This window comes from Heterodontus francisci, chromosome 32, assembly GCF_036365525.1.
Source record: "Heterodontus francisci isolate sHetFra1 chromosome 32, sHetFra1.hap1, whole genome shotgun sequence".
Lineage (NCBI taxonomy): Eukaryota > Metazoa > Chordata > Chondrichthyes > Heterodontiformes > Heterodontidae > Heterodontus > Heterodontus francisci.
The window spans coordinates 52,470,290-52,487,253 of NC_090402.1; positions in this window are offsets into that span (position 1 = coordinate 52,470,290).

The following is a 16,964-nucleotide window of genomic DNA, read 5'->3' on the forward strand; positions in this document are numbered from 1 at the left end:
TGGGTGTCCAAGTGCATGAATTGCAAAAGGTTAGTATGCAGGTACAGCACGTAATTAGGAAAGCTAATAGAAAGTTATCGTTTATCGCAAGGGGAATTGAATACAAATGTCGGGAAGTTATGCTTCAGCTATACAGGGCATTGGTGAGACTACATCTGGAGTACTGTGTACAGTATTGGTCTCCTTATTTAATGAAGGATGTAAATGTGTTGGAAGCAATTCAGAGAAGGTTTACTAGACTGATACCTGGAATGGGCGGGTTGTCTTATGAGGAAAGATTGGACAGGCTAGACTCGTATCCGCTGGAGTTTAGAAGAGTAAGAGGCAACTTGATTGAAACATATAAGATCCTGAGGGGTCTTGACAGGGTGGATGTGGAAAGGATGTGGGTGAATCTAGAACAAGAGGTCACTGTTTAAAATAAGGCACGCCCATTTAAGACAGAGTTGAGGAGAAATTTTTTCTCTCCGACGGTCGTGAATCTTTGGAACTCTCTTCCTCAAAAGGCAGCCGAAGCAGTCTTTGAATATTTTTAAGGCAAAGGTAGATAGATTCTTGATAAGCAAGGGGGTGAAAGGTTATTGAGGGTAAGCGGAAATGTGGAGTTGAGGTTACAATCAGATCAGCCATGATCTTATTGAATGGCGAGCAGGCTCGAGGGGCCAAGTGGCCTACTCCTGCTCCTAATTCGTATGTTCATATCACACCTTTCTTTTAATAACAAGTGTATCAGAATTTTGAGTACAGCATATATCTCAGGTACATATGTGACATGCAATTGTAGAAGTACAGCTACAATCTGAGATAAAATTCTGACTCATGTTGCTTTCCTTTTGCTTCATGCTGCTATGGAATGTCGATTTGATCTCAATTCATTTGGGAACATGACAAGTTTTCCAGATTTTGTTGAGGAACAACAGTTTTCTCCTCTGTAAGTAGAAAAAAAGTTAACCATAAGTTTGCCCTTTTATTTCATTATTTTATGAATTCCATAATTTCCTAGACTGCATCTATTTAGAACTTTGTTTGATAGGTTAGACAGCATAATAAAGGAATTGCAGGGATAGCTAATGGGTGCTACAAGCAGAAAGCATCAGAACAGAAAACTGTTCTTCCAATTCGATCCTTTTGTATTCTGTAAAGTAATGACATGCTGACATCAGGAAACATGTGACATTGGATAATAAAACCGGACGGATCAGCGGCATCGACTGAGGTACCGGACACGAGGAAGGCACACCCAGCCCAGTCAAAACTGCAAAGTCCTCCTCACTAACATATGGGGACTTGTGAAATAAATGTTGGCCTTACCAGTGGTGCCCACATCTGATTATCGAATAAAACAAAACCAAAATATCTATATACAAGGTGACATCAAATTGTGAGTATCTGAACTATTACATGGTATGCATGAATCCTGTCATGGTGCACCATCAGGAGGCTTCAGCTCCTCTGACCTCCAACTTCTGCTGCACACATGAAGGCCCTGTCAGAGATAAAAGACATGAATTAGTACTGGTAAGGCAAGAATCTTGTAACTGAGCATTATGAAGATGATCATATTTCACTCACTGTTGCTATCAAGTCAACATGACTGAGTACCATATGACATATGGTGGCTGATATTTAATTGTGTCCAGAGTAGCTGGGTGTGCCCCGTCTCCCCCTCTCCGACGGCTAGGTACGCTGAAACTACATTGATCACCAGTTATTGACGGCGGGAGAGGGTGGGCAGGCGGGGGGCATAGAGGGGGCGGGGCAGAGAGGGGGGGAGAGGGAAGCATGGACAGAGGGAGGGGGAGAGAGAGTGGGAAGAGAGATGGACACAGTGAGGGAGAGAGAGCGAGAGGGGAGAGCGAGAGATCAAGATCACTCTGGACAGATGGACATCTATCCAGATTCTCTGCATCGCTAAATCAAGTGTGTGGGCAGACATTGACTACTTGTGCAAGCAAAAATGCCAGGTATCTCACTAAATAGGGAGAAATGCATTTTACATCAGACTGTGTTTTGATGGCATTAGGTGGTTATACACTTTATATGCAGATTAATTGTCCCCATGTGCATGGCTGAGTCAATAATTTGTCAAATGCCCGTAGTGCAACATGTTGGTGCCTATCCCTGCTCACAACCCCAACAACATGTCTCGACGTCATGCTCTAATTTCCTCTTCTTGCCAACTCCAACTCATTCAAAATGCATCTTTAGACTGGCCCTTTAAATACAGGACTTGAGAACAAGTCGAGCGGGTGGTCATCATGCCTGCTGCCATGGATTGGACAGCAAACCCGAAATTAAAATGATAATGAGGTGGCTGCATTAAAAAGCCATGGACAGACACACTGTGCGAGCTTCTGGAATTCCTACATGATATCTGATATCGGACAACCCCTCCCCACCGTCCCCCAACACCTGTTCCCAGTGCATCTACCAACTAACATTAGGGCCTTAGAGTTAGTATTTTGGATTTTGTTTGACAAAATTAAGATTAATAACATATTTATAACTGACAATTTATGATGGGATGGTGTAAGTTAGTATGTGGTGGATTGTACATCCACACTTGATCAGCTCAGCAGTAATAGACCAGATTGCCAATACCTACTGCACCCAGAGTTTCCATGCCTATCAACTCAAAAATGGAGCCCAATTTTCTTAACTTTTTCCCCTAGTTTTTTGCACTCCATAAGGCAAGGACTTTCTTGCTGTACTGTGTCCCATGTTCTGGAAACCTTCAAGTGCTTTTGCCAAGAAACAGTTCTTCAGGTATGAGCCCAAACAGTGGTGTGGCAGTATAACCTGATCCCATGCTCATCCAAAATTTACATCTGTGGAGTTCCCAGAAAGGAGTCACTGGACAGCAATCAGAAGCTTCGATCCACGTCTCAGATTGAAACAAATCCAGAAAAGCAATTCTACATAATCAGACCAACTTTATTTCATCGTAGTTTAGCTTTGCCCTTAGAATTATGAAAGTGACTGGAGGTGTTTGAGTTATGGTGCTACAAACACATGCTGAAAATTACCTGGACTAAGAAAATTGGTTCAGGAGGATCATTCACCTAGCATGAGAAAAGTAATGATGAAACGGCACAGTGGCGCAGTGGTTAGCACCGCAGCCTCACAGCTCCAGTGACCCGGGTTCAATTCTGGGTACTGCCTGTGTGGAGTTTGCAAGTTCTCCCTGTGTCTGCGTGGGTTTCCTCCGGGTGCTCCGGTTTCCTCCCACATGCCAAAGACTTGCAGGTTGATAGGTAAATTGGCCATTACAAATTGCCCCGAGTATAGGTAGGTGGTAGGGAAATATAGGGACGGTGGGGATGTGGTAGGAATATGGAATTAGTGTAGGATTAGTATAAATGGGTGGTTGATGGTCGGCACAGACTCGGTGGGCCGAAGGGCCTGTTTCAGTGCTGTATCTCTAAACTAAACTAAAAGGATAATGCTGAGCAAAATGAGGGTGAGGGCATATTATTGGGTAGTCACACGGAAAGTTATTAGTGTTGTGACTGCCTGGAAATGTTTATGGTAATGAATCAAGAAGCGGACAAAGAAAATTGTTGCTAGATGCAGTGATGGAATGGGGTAGCATCAGTGGCTGGGGCAATCCATTTGTGCAGCGATCAGAAAGTATGCAATGTGCTGATCACCAACTTCTGAGGAGAGGAAATAAAGCCAGACAGGGAATGCTCAAATCCAATGGGAGCCAAGGTGCAGATCTCTCCACTGTGCAAACATTGCACACACTCAAAAGATATTACAACCAGTCTAACTAGAACCACAGAAGGAGCCACTCTTCTCCATTATGTTTGTCAGCTTACTACCAGAGCAATTCAAAACTAATCCCACTGACTTGCTGTCTCCCATGGCCCTGCACTGCTTTAAATTAAAAAAAACTCACCAGCTGCCAGACTCAAAGACCAGCACAGTTCACTGAGAACATAGATAAAATATTTAGAACAAAATATTTGAAAAGGCAGGCCTTTAAATTACAAAATAACTAATGGGTGATTGCAGTTTTCTTTCTTTTACATTCATCCTGCTTTGCTATACAGGTCTTACACAGAAGAGAAAACGACCCTGGCTACAGCACCTGAAATAAATACATCACAAACCTCTGCAATGTAAGTAGAAAGGAATAAAAGCAAAATACTGCAGATGCTGGAAATCTGAAATAAAAACAAGAAATGCTGGAAATAATCAGCAGGTCTTGTTTTTATTTCAGATTTACAGTATCTGCTGTATCCATAGATGCTGCCAGACCTGCTGAGTCTTTCCAGCATTTCTTGTAAGTAGGAAGGAGTTGGCCACTGGTCTGTTTATTTAACCTGTGAGTTTAGGACAGGTGGGTGTTGGGTGAGTTAGAAGCTCAACAGCAATCAGGTCCAGGCTATTTTAACTCCTGGGCCTCATTAGCAGGGTACACTTGATGCCTGAGGGGGATGGGTAGAAAGTGGGTGGAAAACAGCTACTTGCCTCTGATAGATTTTTTTTAATTTCCAAAATATACTTTATTCATAAAAAACTGTAAAAAATACATTACCAAACAGTTCCAAAAAGCACAAAGTCAAAAAATACGAGGAGTGCAAAAGAGATCAGTTTCCTTCAATACAGGAGTGAGTTGCCTCACAACACTTCCATTTCATTTTACATGCTATGTACATTTTACGGCAAACCAAATATTTTCTGGATACAGTTGAGGGGATTTTCATTGGTCCAGCCCCTCAGTTCACCTTGGTGGGGGGTACCTTACACAGTGGTCTTTCCCCATTGAGCCTTTGCCGCAGCTGCCCCAAGTTTTAATGCGTCCCTCAGCATGTAGTCCTGGACCTTGGAATGTGCCAGTCCACAACATTCGGTCGTGGACAACTCTTTGCGCTGGAAGGCCAGCATGTTTCGGGCAGACCAAAGGGTGTCTTTCACTGAGTTGATAGTCCTCCAGCAGTAGTTGATGTTTGTCTCGGTATGTGTCCCTGGGAACAGCCCGTAGAGCACAGACTCCTATGTTACAGAGCTGCTTGGGATGAACCTCGACAAAAACCACTGCATCTCTTTCCACACCTGCTTTGCAAAGACACATTCCAGTAGGAGGTGGGCAACCGTCTCTTTCCCACCACAGCCACCGCGAAGAAATTGTGCGGAGGGGGTGAGACTTCGGGCGAGCAGGGAGAGCTCTTCTCACCACCAGCCAAGCTAGATCTTGGCGCTTGTTTGAAAGTTCTGGTGATGAGGCATTCCGCCAAATGACTTTGGCAGTCTGCTCAGGGAATCATCCGACCAGATCCACCATCTCCTTTGCCCCTAGGGCCTTGAGGACATTCCGTGCAGACCACTGCCTGATGGATTGGTGGTCAAAGGTGTTTTTCCGTAGAAACTTTTCCACGAAGGATAGGTGGTATGACACGGACCAACTGGATGGAGCGTTCCGCGGCAATGTGACCAGATCCATCCTTCGCAACACTGGGGACAGATAGAACTTCAGCACGTAGTGACACTTGGAGTTTGCGTACTGGGGTTCTGCGCACAGCTTGATGCAGCCGCACACGAAGGTGGTCATCAGGATGAGGGCAGCGTTGGGTACATTTTTCCCGCCCTTATCAAGGGGTTTGAACATCGTGTCCCTCCGGACCCGGTCCATTTGGATCCCCATATGAAGCGGAAAATGGCTCGGATGACCGCCACAGTGCAGGAGTGGGGTATGGGCCAGACCTGCACCACGTACAGCAGCAACGTGAGCGCCTCGCACCTGATGACCAGGTTCTTACGCACAGTGAAAAGAGATTGCTGCTCCCACATGTTCAGCTTATGGTGTACCCTGGTTACTCGCTCCTTCCATGTTTTGGTGCATGCCCCAGCCCCTCCGAACCATATCCCCAGCACCTTCAGGTAATCTGACCTGACGGTGAAGGGGACAACCGATCAGCCCAGTTCCCAAAGAACATGGTCTCGTTCTTGCCGTGGTTAACTTTGGCTCCCGAGGCCAGTTCGAACTGGTTGCAGATGCTCATCAGCCTGCGCACAGACAGCGGATCCGAGCAGAAGACGGTGACGTCATCCATGTACAGGGAGGTTTTAACCTAAATGCCTCCACTGCCTGGGATTGTCACCCCTCTTATGCTTGCATCCTTCCTAATAGACTCAGCAAAGGGTTCAATGCAGCAAACAAACAAGACCGGGGAGAGAGGACAGCCCTGTCTGACTCCAGATTGGATCGGGAAACATTCTGATTCCCACCCATTGATTGAAACTGCACTACGGATGTTTGTGCAGAGAGCAGTTTGATCCAATTGCAGATTCCTTCCCCAAACCCCATTTTGGAAAGCACGTCCATCATGTAGGTGTGCAATATCCTGTCAAAAGCCTTCTCTTGGTCCAGGCTGATGAGGCAGGTGTCCACCCTCCTGTCCTGTACGTAGGCGATCGTATCCCTGAGTAGCGCGAGACTATCAGAGATCTTCCTGCCGGGTATAGTACAGGTCTGATCAGGGTGGATCACCAACTCCAGAGCAGACTTGACTCGACTGGCTATGACTTTGGACAGAAGCTTGTAGTCAGCATTAAGCAGTGAGATGGGCCTCCAATTTCTGATTTCTGCCCTCTCCCCCTTCCGCTTGTAAATGAGGGTGATGATGCCTTTCCTCATGGATTCTGACATGCTGCCGGCCAGGAGCATACTCTCATATACTTCCAGCAGGTCTGGGCCGACCCAGTCCCACAGGGCCGAATACAACTCAACCGGTAAGCCATCGCTTCTGGGAGTTTTATTCGTCTCGAAGGACTCGACGGCCTTTGTCAGCTCGTCCAGGGTTAACAGCTTGTCCAGTCTCTCCCTCATGCTGTCATCCAAGACCTCTGTGACTGATGACAGGAAGGACTGGGAGGCTCTGCTGTCTGTGGCTGCGCGTCATACAGCCCAGCATAAAAGGATTTGCTGATCCTTAGTATGTCGGACTGCGAAGACGTTACCGAGCCATCTTCTTCCTTCAGGTTTCTGATCACAGAGCTCTTTCTCCGTACCTTTTGGAAGAAGTGACGCGAGCACATCTCATTCTGCTCAATGGAGCGGACTCTGGACCGGAAGATGATCTTGGAGGCCTCCATGGCAAAGAGCGAGGCCTGCTGGCTCTTCACCTCATGGAGGTCCTCCTTGACCTCGACTCCCATTGACTGCAGCCGGAGCAGATTTTGCATACTTTTCTGGAGTCGGGACATTTCTCTCTGTCTCTCTCTCGCCCTCTGAACACCTTTGAGGATAAAGAACCTCTTGATGTTCTCCTTGATCGCCTCCCACCAGTGAACTGGAGACTCAAAGAGGGGTTTCACGGTTCTCCAACCTTTGTAATCCCTTTTGAGTTCCTCAATGTTCTCTGGGGTTAGCAGAGTAGCATTGAGCTTCCATGTCCCCCTGCCAACCCGCTTGTTATCCTGTAAATGACAGTCAGCCAGTAAGAGGCAGTGGTCGGAGAAGAACACCGGCTTGACATTGGTGGATCCGACCGTGACAGTACGGGACACAAACAGGAAGTCAATCCTGGAACAGGCAGACACGTCCGATCTTGACCAGGTGTATCTACGCTGCGCTCCGTCTGCAGGTTTGCTGAAGTCGTGCAGTTTGGCATCTTTAACTGTATCTATTAGGAATCTGGACGTAGTGTCCAGTTTGCTGTCGTCACTGCCGGATCGTCCAGCTGCATCAATGATGCAGTTGCGTCTGATAGATGTGGAGAAGAAAATCTCATGAAAGACAAGAGAAGTGAATCTGATGGAGGGAAGGCTGTAACTTTCCTTTTGAGGTTCAGAGGAGCACTCCTAGTCCTCCTGGCCCCACAAAGGAAAGGAAAAAACTTACCTGTTTTGGGCCACTTCTTCCTCCAAGCAGGTCACAACACTCTTCAGGCTGACAGCAAAACCACAGCGGCTTCCTGGCTCAGATCACAGATCAAATATGGCTGTGGTCTGACTGATATCATCAGGCCCTAATTTGCATATTCCAAGCAAGACCCTCAGTCACCCATTCCCATTCCTGAGTGGATCTCACAGACGGCAGGATCTGAGTGGGTTAAATTACCTTGGGGGTTTTAACTGTCCATCAGGCCTTGAGTTTATATAATAAAAACATCGTTTCAGTTATTGGTTCAACACTATAGACAGCACTGTACAGATACTGAGCAGTGCTAAGTGGAGGCAGTAAACTAATTTCAGGATGGAAAGTGCACTCTGCAGGTCTGCATTCAGATACTCAAGTGTAATCACACTTTGATGCAAAGCACCATATGAAATGACTACTAAAGCCTCCAAGTACAATGTTCTTTCCAAACTATCTGATAGCTCTGTAAAAGTGTCAGGTTTAGGTCAGTGCTAAAACTCTTGCCTCTGACAGAAGGTTGCCGGTTCACACCCTACTTGAAGAGCTGAGTATGTAATCTAGACTGATACTTTAGCAAAGTATTGAGGGAGAGCTGTATTAGAGGCACCATCTTTCAGGTCAGATCCTCAATCAGGGCCCTATATGCCCTTTCAAGTGGACGTGAAAGATCCCATGACGCTATTCAAAGAAGAGCAAGAAGTTCTCCTCGTGTCCTGGGCAACACTAAACCCTCAATCAACACCATAAAAATAGATTAGCTGGTCATTAATTTCATCGTTTTTGTGGGAGCTTACTGTGCACGAATTAGCTGCCACATTTTCTTACAATGGTGACTACAATTTAAAAATATTATTGGCTTTAAAACACTATGGGATGTCCTGATAGTGTGGCAGGTGCTATATTAATGTAAATTCTTTTGGTGCCATCTGGCAGATATGCAGTCTAGCCGCTCAATACAGGCAGCCTTTGGTGGAACGTGTAGGCCATTGCTCAATACAGGCAGTGGGGTTGCTGGTTCCATTTCGAGGGCCCAAACTTATTAATATATATCTGGTGAGCTGTACACCATGAACAGACATCCAGCTGCAGATCTCCTGCTCTGGGCCTGCAGACTGGAATGGGTGCGATGACGGAAGGGGCAGCCCAGGGTGGAAGTTGCCCATTTCTTGTTCCACTTGTCTCTATAAAAATAATCTTACCTCTTAGGTCACTTCCTTTTGTCCTCCAGGTTGAAATGAGTGGAGTGTTCCTGACATACACTCCATCCAGTTGGCCAATAAAATTGCATAAAGGTCCAAAATACATAATAGGACCCCAATTTACCTGGATTCATGATGTTCCACCCTGACGCAGGCCTTGAAAATCCAGAGACAACATGGTAAAAGTTGATCTCAGAAAAAAAGCAGGACAGCAAGTACACTACTCAATTTTAAGCCCATGACTGCTGAGTCTTCGCCAGGTAGAGGGAGTTAAAAATGCCCTATTTCTTTCTTTGGAAGCTTCTAATTAAATGAAAGACATTTGACCTCAAATGTATTGTATTCCCTGAATCAAAACATTAAATTGGGCAGTCTGCCAGTCAACCTTCACTGAGACATTAATTTCAATGGGCCTATTTCAACACCAATGAGCTCCAAGTGCCAGAGCTCTAGTTGTCTCTATAGCCTCTTCCCATATGACCCTATTAAAAGGTACAATAAGACATGTCTGTTCATTTTCAACATGAACCTTGGAATGTTGTGCTTTTTACAAATACCTTTAGTACTGGATTTTTAATACACAGAGCTGCCAGCGTAAGACATGGGAAAGTAAAGTTCTCTTTTTGCTTAGGATATGCAGCCTCATAATTTCCCAGGGCAAATATTATTCTTGATAAAATTATCTGTTTTCAAATATTGTTGACCTGGACAGTAGAAGCATTCTTCATTGTTTAATTTGCATTGCATAGTCAAAGGAGACGATCCCTCCTCAACCCTTCTACAACAAGAGTACAAAACTCCTGACCCAAATCGCAAATAGCTATTTTGTATCACTGATTGTAAGCTATTGTCAAGTTTGAATAAATCACTTTGGTCAGATAGTGGCCTGATTTAATTTTCAAAATCACTGTGCTATCTGTCTGATGCAACCCTTCAACAGAATATCTTCAAGAGTAGCAGCTTAATTGTGATTTAGCTCAGTATGTTCATCGAAACCGAGGAGATGAATTGTCTGGAAGTTGTCCCTTTATGCTCCATAACTTTGGCGGAAGAACAAAAATAACAAAGAACAGTACATTCGGCCCTCCAAACCTGCGCCGATCTTGATGCCTGCCTAAACTAACACCTTCTGCACTTCCGGGGCCCATATCCCTCTATTCCCTTCCTATTCATCTATTTGTCAAGATGTCTCTTAAACGTGGCTATCATATCTGCTTCCACCACCACCCCTGGCAGCAAGTTCCAGGCACTCACCACCCTTTGTGTAAAAAACTTGCCTCGCACATCCCCTCTAAACTTTGCCCCTTGCACCTTAAACCTATGTCCCCTAGTAACTGACTCTTCCACCCTGGGAAAAAGCTTCTGACTATCCACTCTGTCCATGTTCTAGAAACGACAGAAAAACAGCATAAACAACATTGTTTTGTGTTTTACCAGCATTTCTGTGGTTTCCCCCCCTGTAGATATTAACCCCTTCGAATTAACCATCACTGACTTTGCTACACAGAATTTTTAACCTGCAGCGGGGCAAAGGAAAAGAATTTCCGAAAATTAATTTCTTCAGCTGGAATGCACTGGGTGAAAGGGTGGTGGTTGCAGATTCAGTAGTAACTTACAAAAGGGAATTGGACATATACTTAAAAAGGAAATATTTACAGAACTATGGAGAAAGATGAGGGGATTGGGACTAATTGGTAGCCCTTTCAAAGAGCTGGCACAGACATGATGGACTGAATGGCCTCTTTCTGTACTATATGATTCTATGAACTGACATATTCTAATTCAGCTATCATGGAATTTCAGTAAATTCATGAAACTCCATATGTATAAACATAGGACATTAAGCAGAGTTTTTACAAGATCGGTCTTTGATTTCCAAAAGTAGTTGCGGAAAGTTATGCTGTCAATGTGATCGAATGGACTTGAATTTTTTAATGGAAATTATCATTCCCAAAATTATTGTTCCCTCCAATCACATTGGAATCATGCCAAGGAATTTAACTCTGCCACTGACACTGCCAGAGTATGGAGCGTCAGTGGGGGTCAGCCTATTGATATATTACAGGCAGATACATACTCCTGTTGGGGCAAGTTTTGGGTGCTCATCTGCCCTGGGATACTGCAGCCTTGCTGCCCAAATTCAGAAAGACATTCATTCCGCACACCTCCCCCCCACCAACCCCCCCACCCCACCATAGCCCACTTTGTAGGGGAATGTCATTATACTCACCAGAAAAATTTCGATCTTTGGGAATCCAGACTAATTCCCTAGCCTAGACCACCAAGGTGATCCCCATGTCCACTGAGGAAGAGGGTAGTACACCACTTCTCACAGCATATTAACCTCCAAAGATGCCTGAACTTTCCTAATCCAGGAGGTACCTGACCTCAACCCCTCCATGTAATTGGCCTTGTGAAGGCGAGGGAGAAGGTTCCAATTCTTACAAAGCTGAGTGGGTATTGTGATCTAAGGTGTCAGCTCTGGCTCAGTCATAGCTCTTTTACCTCTAAGTCAGAAAGTCATAGGTTTAAGCCCTATTCCCAAGACTTGAGCACCTAATCTAAGCTAAAATTTCAATGCAGTACTCCCTCAGTGTGAGGTGACATCTTTTGGGTGAGTTTTTTTAATATTCTTTCATGGGACGTGGGTGTCGCTGGCAAGGCCAGCATTTGTTGCCCATCCCTGATTGCCCTTGCTAGGCCATTTCAGAGCGCAGTTGAGATTCAACCACATTGTTGTCGGTTTGGAGTCACATGTAGGCCAGACCAAGTAAGGACAGCAGATTTCCTTCCCTAAAGGACATTAGTAAACCAGATGGGTTTTTACGACAATCAATGATAGTTTTCATGACATCATTACTATGAGCTTTCAATTCCAGATTTTACTTAATTAATTGAATCTAAATTCCACCACCTGCCGTGGTGGGATTTGTACTCATGTCCCAAGGGCATTAGCCTGTACCTCTGGATTACTAGTTCAGTGACCTTACCACTTTGCCACTGCCTCCCCCATGTTAAACTGAGATGGGCATAAAATATCCCATGCAACTATTTGAAGAAGAGCAGGGGAGTCCTCCCCAGTGTCCTGGCCAATGTTTATTCCTCAACCAACGGGGACCAAAATCAGCTGGTCATTTACCTCATTCCTGATTATGGCATCTAACTGTGTGTAAATTGGCTGCCATGTTTGTCTACATTACAATAGTGACTGTAGTTCATTTGGAGCATCCTGAGGTTGTGAAAGGTGCTACATAAATGCAAGATTATTGCTTCGTTCTTATGGCCGACTTCATTCCTAACTCAATGCATTCAGACCCAGTCTTTTTACTGGTTCTTTTACTGTATTCCTACGCAGATTTACAGAAGGAGTGTATGAGAATGCTGAGGAATTTCAGCCTCTATTTGTATTAATACATGCCTCTGCAAAATTTAGGAAAATTTATCAATATTTATGTTTTTGTCTGGATTTTACTATGTCTAAGTGATGGAGACAGTGCCAAAAAGATTCACGAAAATCATACCAGAGATTAGAAGCTTTAGTTATTGACGGGAGACTCGAGAAGCTGGGGCTCAGAGAGGGTTAATGAAACATCTGATGTCAATGTAAAGGCCTGCTCAGGTCTGTAAATGAAACCCGGCTGAGCCCACCAGAACCACATCCGACCCGAGCCCGACCCGGTCCGAGTCCTTTCATTTTTTCCCACGCCCGGCCTGCCCCCGACCCAACCTGACCACTGGAATAATCAACTTTATTGAAGAGGTTGTGCTCTCTCTTGGATGGAATCACTCACTGCAAAAAATTGTGGAGTGTTTCCCGTCTTGACGTCCTGGCTGTCACTGTGCCTGACCCAAGCCCGAATGCCGGACCCAGAAGAGCGACCTGACCCGACCCGAACCTGACATATGTCGTCAGATCCCATCGAGTTCGGGTCAGATAGCCATGCTCTATGCCAGTGTTCAATTTGAGAGGTTCAAATTGCAGCCAAGTTCGTGGAACCACAGAGGGCTCTGCTGCACAGCAGGGAAGGAAAAGGGTTGGAAGAGCTACAGTGAAAAGGGATTCTATTATAAGGGGTACAGATAGGCGTTTCTGTGGCCACAAACGAGACTCCAGGATGGTATGTTGCCTCCCTGGTGCTAGGGTCAAGGATGTCTCTGAGCGGCTGCAGAACATTCTGAAAGGGGAGGGTGAGCAGCCAGAGGTCGTGGTTCATATTGGTACTAACGACATAGGCAGGAAGAGAGATGAGGTCCTGCAAAGTGGATATAGGGAGTTATGCAGAAGGTTAAAAAGCAGGACTTCTAGGGTTGTAATCTCAGGATTACTCCCTGTGCCACGTGCTAGTGAGGGTAGGAATAGGAGGATAAGGCAAATGAATGCGTGGCTGAAGAGCTGTTGTCGGCGGGAGGGCTTCAGCTACTTGGATCATTGGGATCTCTTCTGGTGCAGAGGTGACCTGTACAAGAGGGACGGGTTGCATCTAAACTGGAAGGGGACCAATATCCTTGCGGGGAGGTTTGCTACTACTTTGTCTACTACGGTGGCTACTACTCAGGAGGGTTTAAACTAGTCTTGCAGGGGGGTGGGACCCAAAGTAGTAATCTCTCCGATGAGATAGTTGAGGCAAATGTAGAGGTTAAAGCAAGCAAGTCCAGTAGACAGGCCGGGCAGGGGCAGGACAGGGAGCGAGGAAGGTCTGATAGGCTAAACTGCATTTACTTTAATGCAAGAAGCCTTATAGGTAAGGCAGCTGAACTCAAAGCATGGATTGGGACATGGGATTGTGATATTATAGCTATTACAAAAATGTGGTTGGGGGATGGGCAGGACTGGCAGCTCAATGTTCCGTGGTACCGATCCTTCCGGCGTGACAGAGGTGGAGGTAAGAGAGGAGGGGGAGTTGCACGATTGATTAGGGAGGACATCACGGCAGTGCTTAGAGAGGATATCCAGGGGGAATGTCCAGCGAGGCCATATGGGAAATAAGAAAGGGGTGATCACTTTGATGGGATTATATTAGGCCCCCCAATAGTCAGAGGGAAGTGGAGGAGCATATATGTAGGGAAATCACAGATAGGTGTAGGAATTATAGGGTTGTAATAGTAGGTGAGTTTAACTGCCCTAATATTGACTGGGACTGCCTTAGTGCTAAGGGATCAGATGGGGAAGAATTTGTTAAGTGTGTCCAGGATAGTTTTCTGAAGCAGTATGTGGATGGCCCTACTAGAGAAGGGGCTACACTCAACCTCCTCTTAGGAAATGAGGATGGGCAGGTGGTTGATGTGTCAGTGGGGGAGCACTTTGGAACCAGTGACCATAACTCTATCAGCTTCAAGTTAGTTATGGAAAAGCATAGGACTGATCCTCAGGTTGAACTCCTAAATTGGGGGAAGGCTAATTTTGATGGCATCAGACAGGAACTCTCAAAAGTTGAATGGGAGAGGCTGTTTACAGGTAAAGGGACATCTGGCAAGTGGGAGACTTTTAAAAGTGAGATAGGAAGAGTTCAGGGCCAGAATGTTCCTGTTAGATGGAAGGGCAAGGCTGGCAAGTTTAGGGAACCTTGATTGACGAGGGATACTGAGGGTCTGGTCAGGACAAAGAAGGAGGCATATGTCAGGCATAGGCAGCTGGGATCAAGCGAGTTCCTCGAGAGGTATAGGGGATGTAGGACTACACTTAAGAAGGAAATTAGCAGGGCGAAAAGAGGCCATGAGATTTCCCTGGCAGATAAGATTAAGGAGAATCCTAAAAGATTCTATAAGTATATTAAGAGTAAAAGGGTAGCTAGGGAGAGAGTATGTCCCCTTAAGGATTAGTGTGGCAATCTATGTGTGGAGCCACGGGAAATGGGCGAGGTCTTAAATGAATATTTCTCGTCAGTATTTACCGTGGAGAAGGTCATGGAAGCTAATGAGTTCAAGGGATGGAACAGCGATATTCTGGAGCATTACAACATTACAAAGGAGGAGGTGTTGGAGGTTTTGAAGCGCATTAAGATGAATAAATCCCCAGGGCCTGACCAGGTGTATCCTAGGATGCTATGGGAAGCAAGGGAGGAGATTGCTGGGGCCCTGGCAGAGATTTTTGTATCATCGTTAGCCATGGATGAGGTACCAGAAGACTGGAGGATAGCTAACGTTGTGCCTTTATTTAAGCAGGGCAGCAGGGATAAGCCAGGGAACTACAGGCCGGTGAGCCTTACATCAGTGGTGGGAAAGTTATTGGAAGGGATTCTGAGAGACAGGATTTATATGCATTTGGAAAGGCATGGTCTAATTAGGGATAGTCAGCATGGCTTTGTGTGGGAAATCATGTCTCACGAATTTGATTGAGTTTTTCGAGGAGGTGACCAAGAGGATTGACGAGGGCAGGGCGTTGGACATTGTCTACATGGACTTTAGCAAGGCCTTTGACAAGGTCCCGCATGGTAGGCTGGTCCAGAAGGTATGAACACATGGCATCCAGGATGAGCTAGCAAATTGGATACAAAATTGGCTTGGTGATAGGAGGTGGTAGTGGAGGGTTGTTTTTCAGATTGGAGGCCGGTGACCAATGGTGTGCCGCAGGGATCGGTGCTGGGCCCTCTGTTGTTTGTCATATATATTAATGACTTGGATGTGAATGTAAGGGGCATGATTAGTAAATTTGCAGATGACACCAAAATTGGTGGTATAGTGGACAATGAAGAAGGTTGTCTAAGGTTACAACAGGATATAGATCAACTGGGAAAGTGGGCAAGGGATTGGCAAATGGAATTTAACGCAGACAAGTGTGAAGTGATGCATTTTGGGAAGTTAAACCAGGGCAGGACATATACAGTGAATGGCAGGGCCCTGGGGAGTGTTGTTAAGCAGAGAGACTTTGGGGTGCAAGTACATAGTTCCCTGAAAGTGGCAACACTGATAGACAGGGTGGTGAAGAAGGCATATGGCATGCTTGCCTTCATCGGCCGAGGCATTGAGTACAAGAGTTGGGACGTCATGTTACAGTTGTACATTACATTGGTTAGGCCGCATTTGGAGTACTGTGTGCAGTTCTGGTGGCCGCACTACAGGAAAGATGTGATTAAGCTAGAGAGAGTGCAGAAAAGATTCACAAGGATGTTGCCAGATTTGGAGGGCTTGAGTTATAAAGAGAGATTGGATAGGCTGGGTCTGTTTTCCCTGGAGCGAAGGAGGCTGAGAGGGGACATGATAGAGGTATATAAAATTATGAGAGGCATAGATAGGGTAGATAGCCAGAGTCTGTTTCCCATGGTAGGGGTGACTAAAACTAGAGGGCATCGATTTAAGGTGAGAGGGAGGAGGTTTAAAGGGGATCAAAGGGGTAAATTTTTCACACAAAGAATGGTGGGTACCTGGAATGACCTGCCAGAGGAGGTGGTGGAGGCAGGAACAGTAACGACATTTAAGAGGCATCTGGACAGGTACTTGAATGAGCAAGGCATAGAGGGATATGGAATTTATGCAGGCAGGTGGGATTAGTATAGATAGGCATTATGGTCAGCATGGATGCAGTGGGCCGAAGGGCCTGTTTCTATGCTGTACGACTCTATGACTCTAGGTATTGATGAGATAAAAACGGAAAACTATTTCTGCTAGTACGTGGCCCCCCCATAATAAAATTCCATACCCGTGAATCAATAATTAGATGGTATAACTTCAAAATTATGTCCAAAATATTGAAGGTGGTAAATGGTCGAAGTTATTTTTGTGGAAAGGGTTGTTAGGAGATGGAACATCATACCAGAAACAGTGGGAGATGGTGAATCCATAAGAGATTTTAAAAAGGGAAGTAGATAAATATGAGAGCAAGAACACTCAAAGGGTATGTGGAAGGGGTGGGGGAATGAGCTAAGTGGATAAATCTTTCAGAAAGCTGGCACAGACAGAAT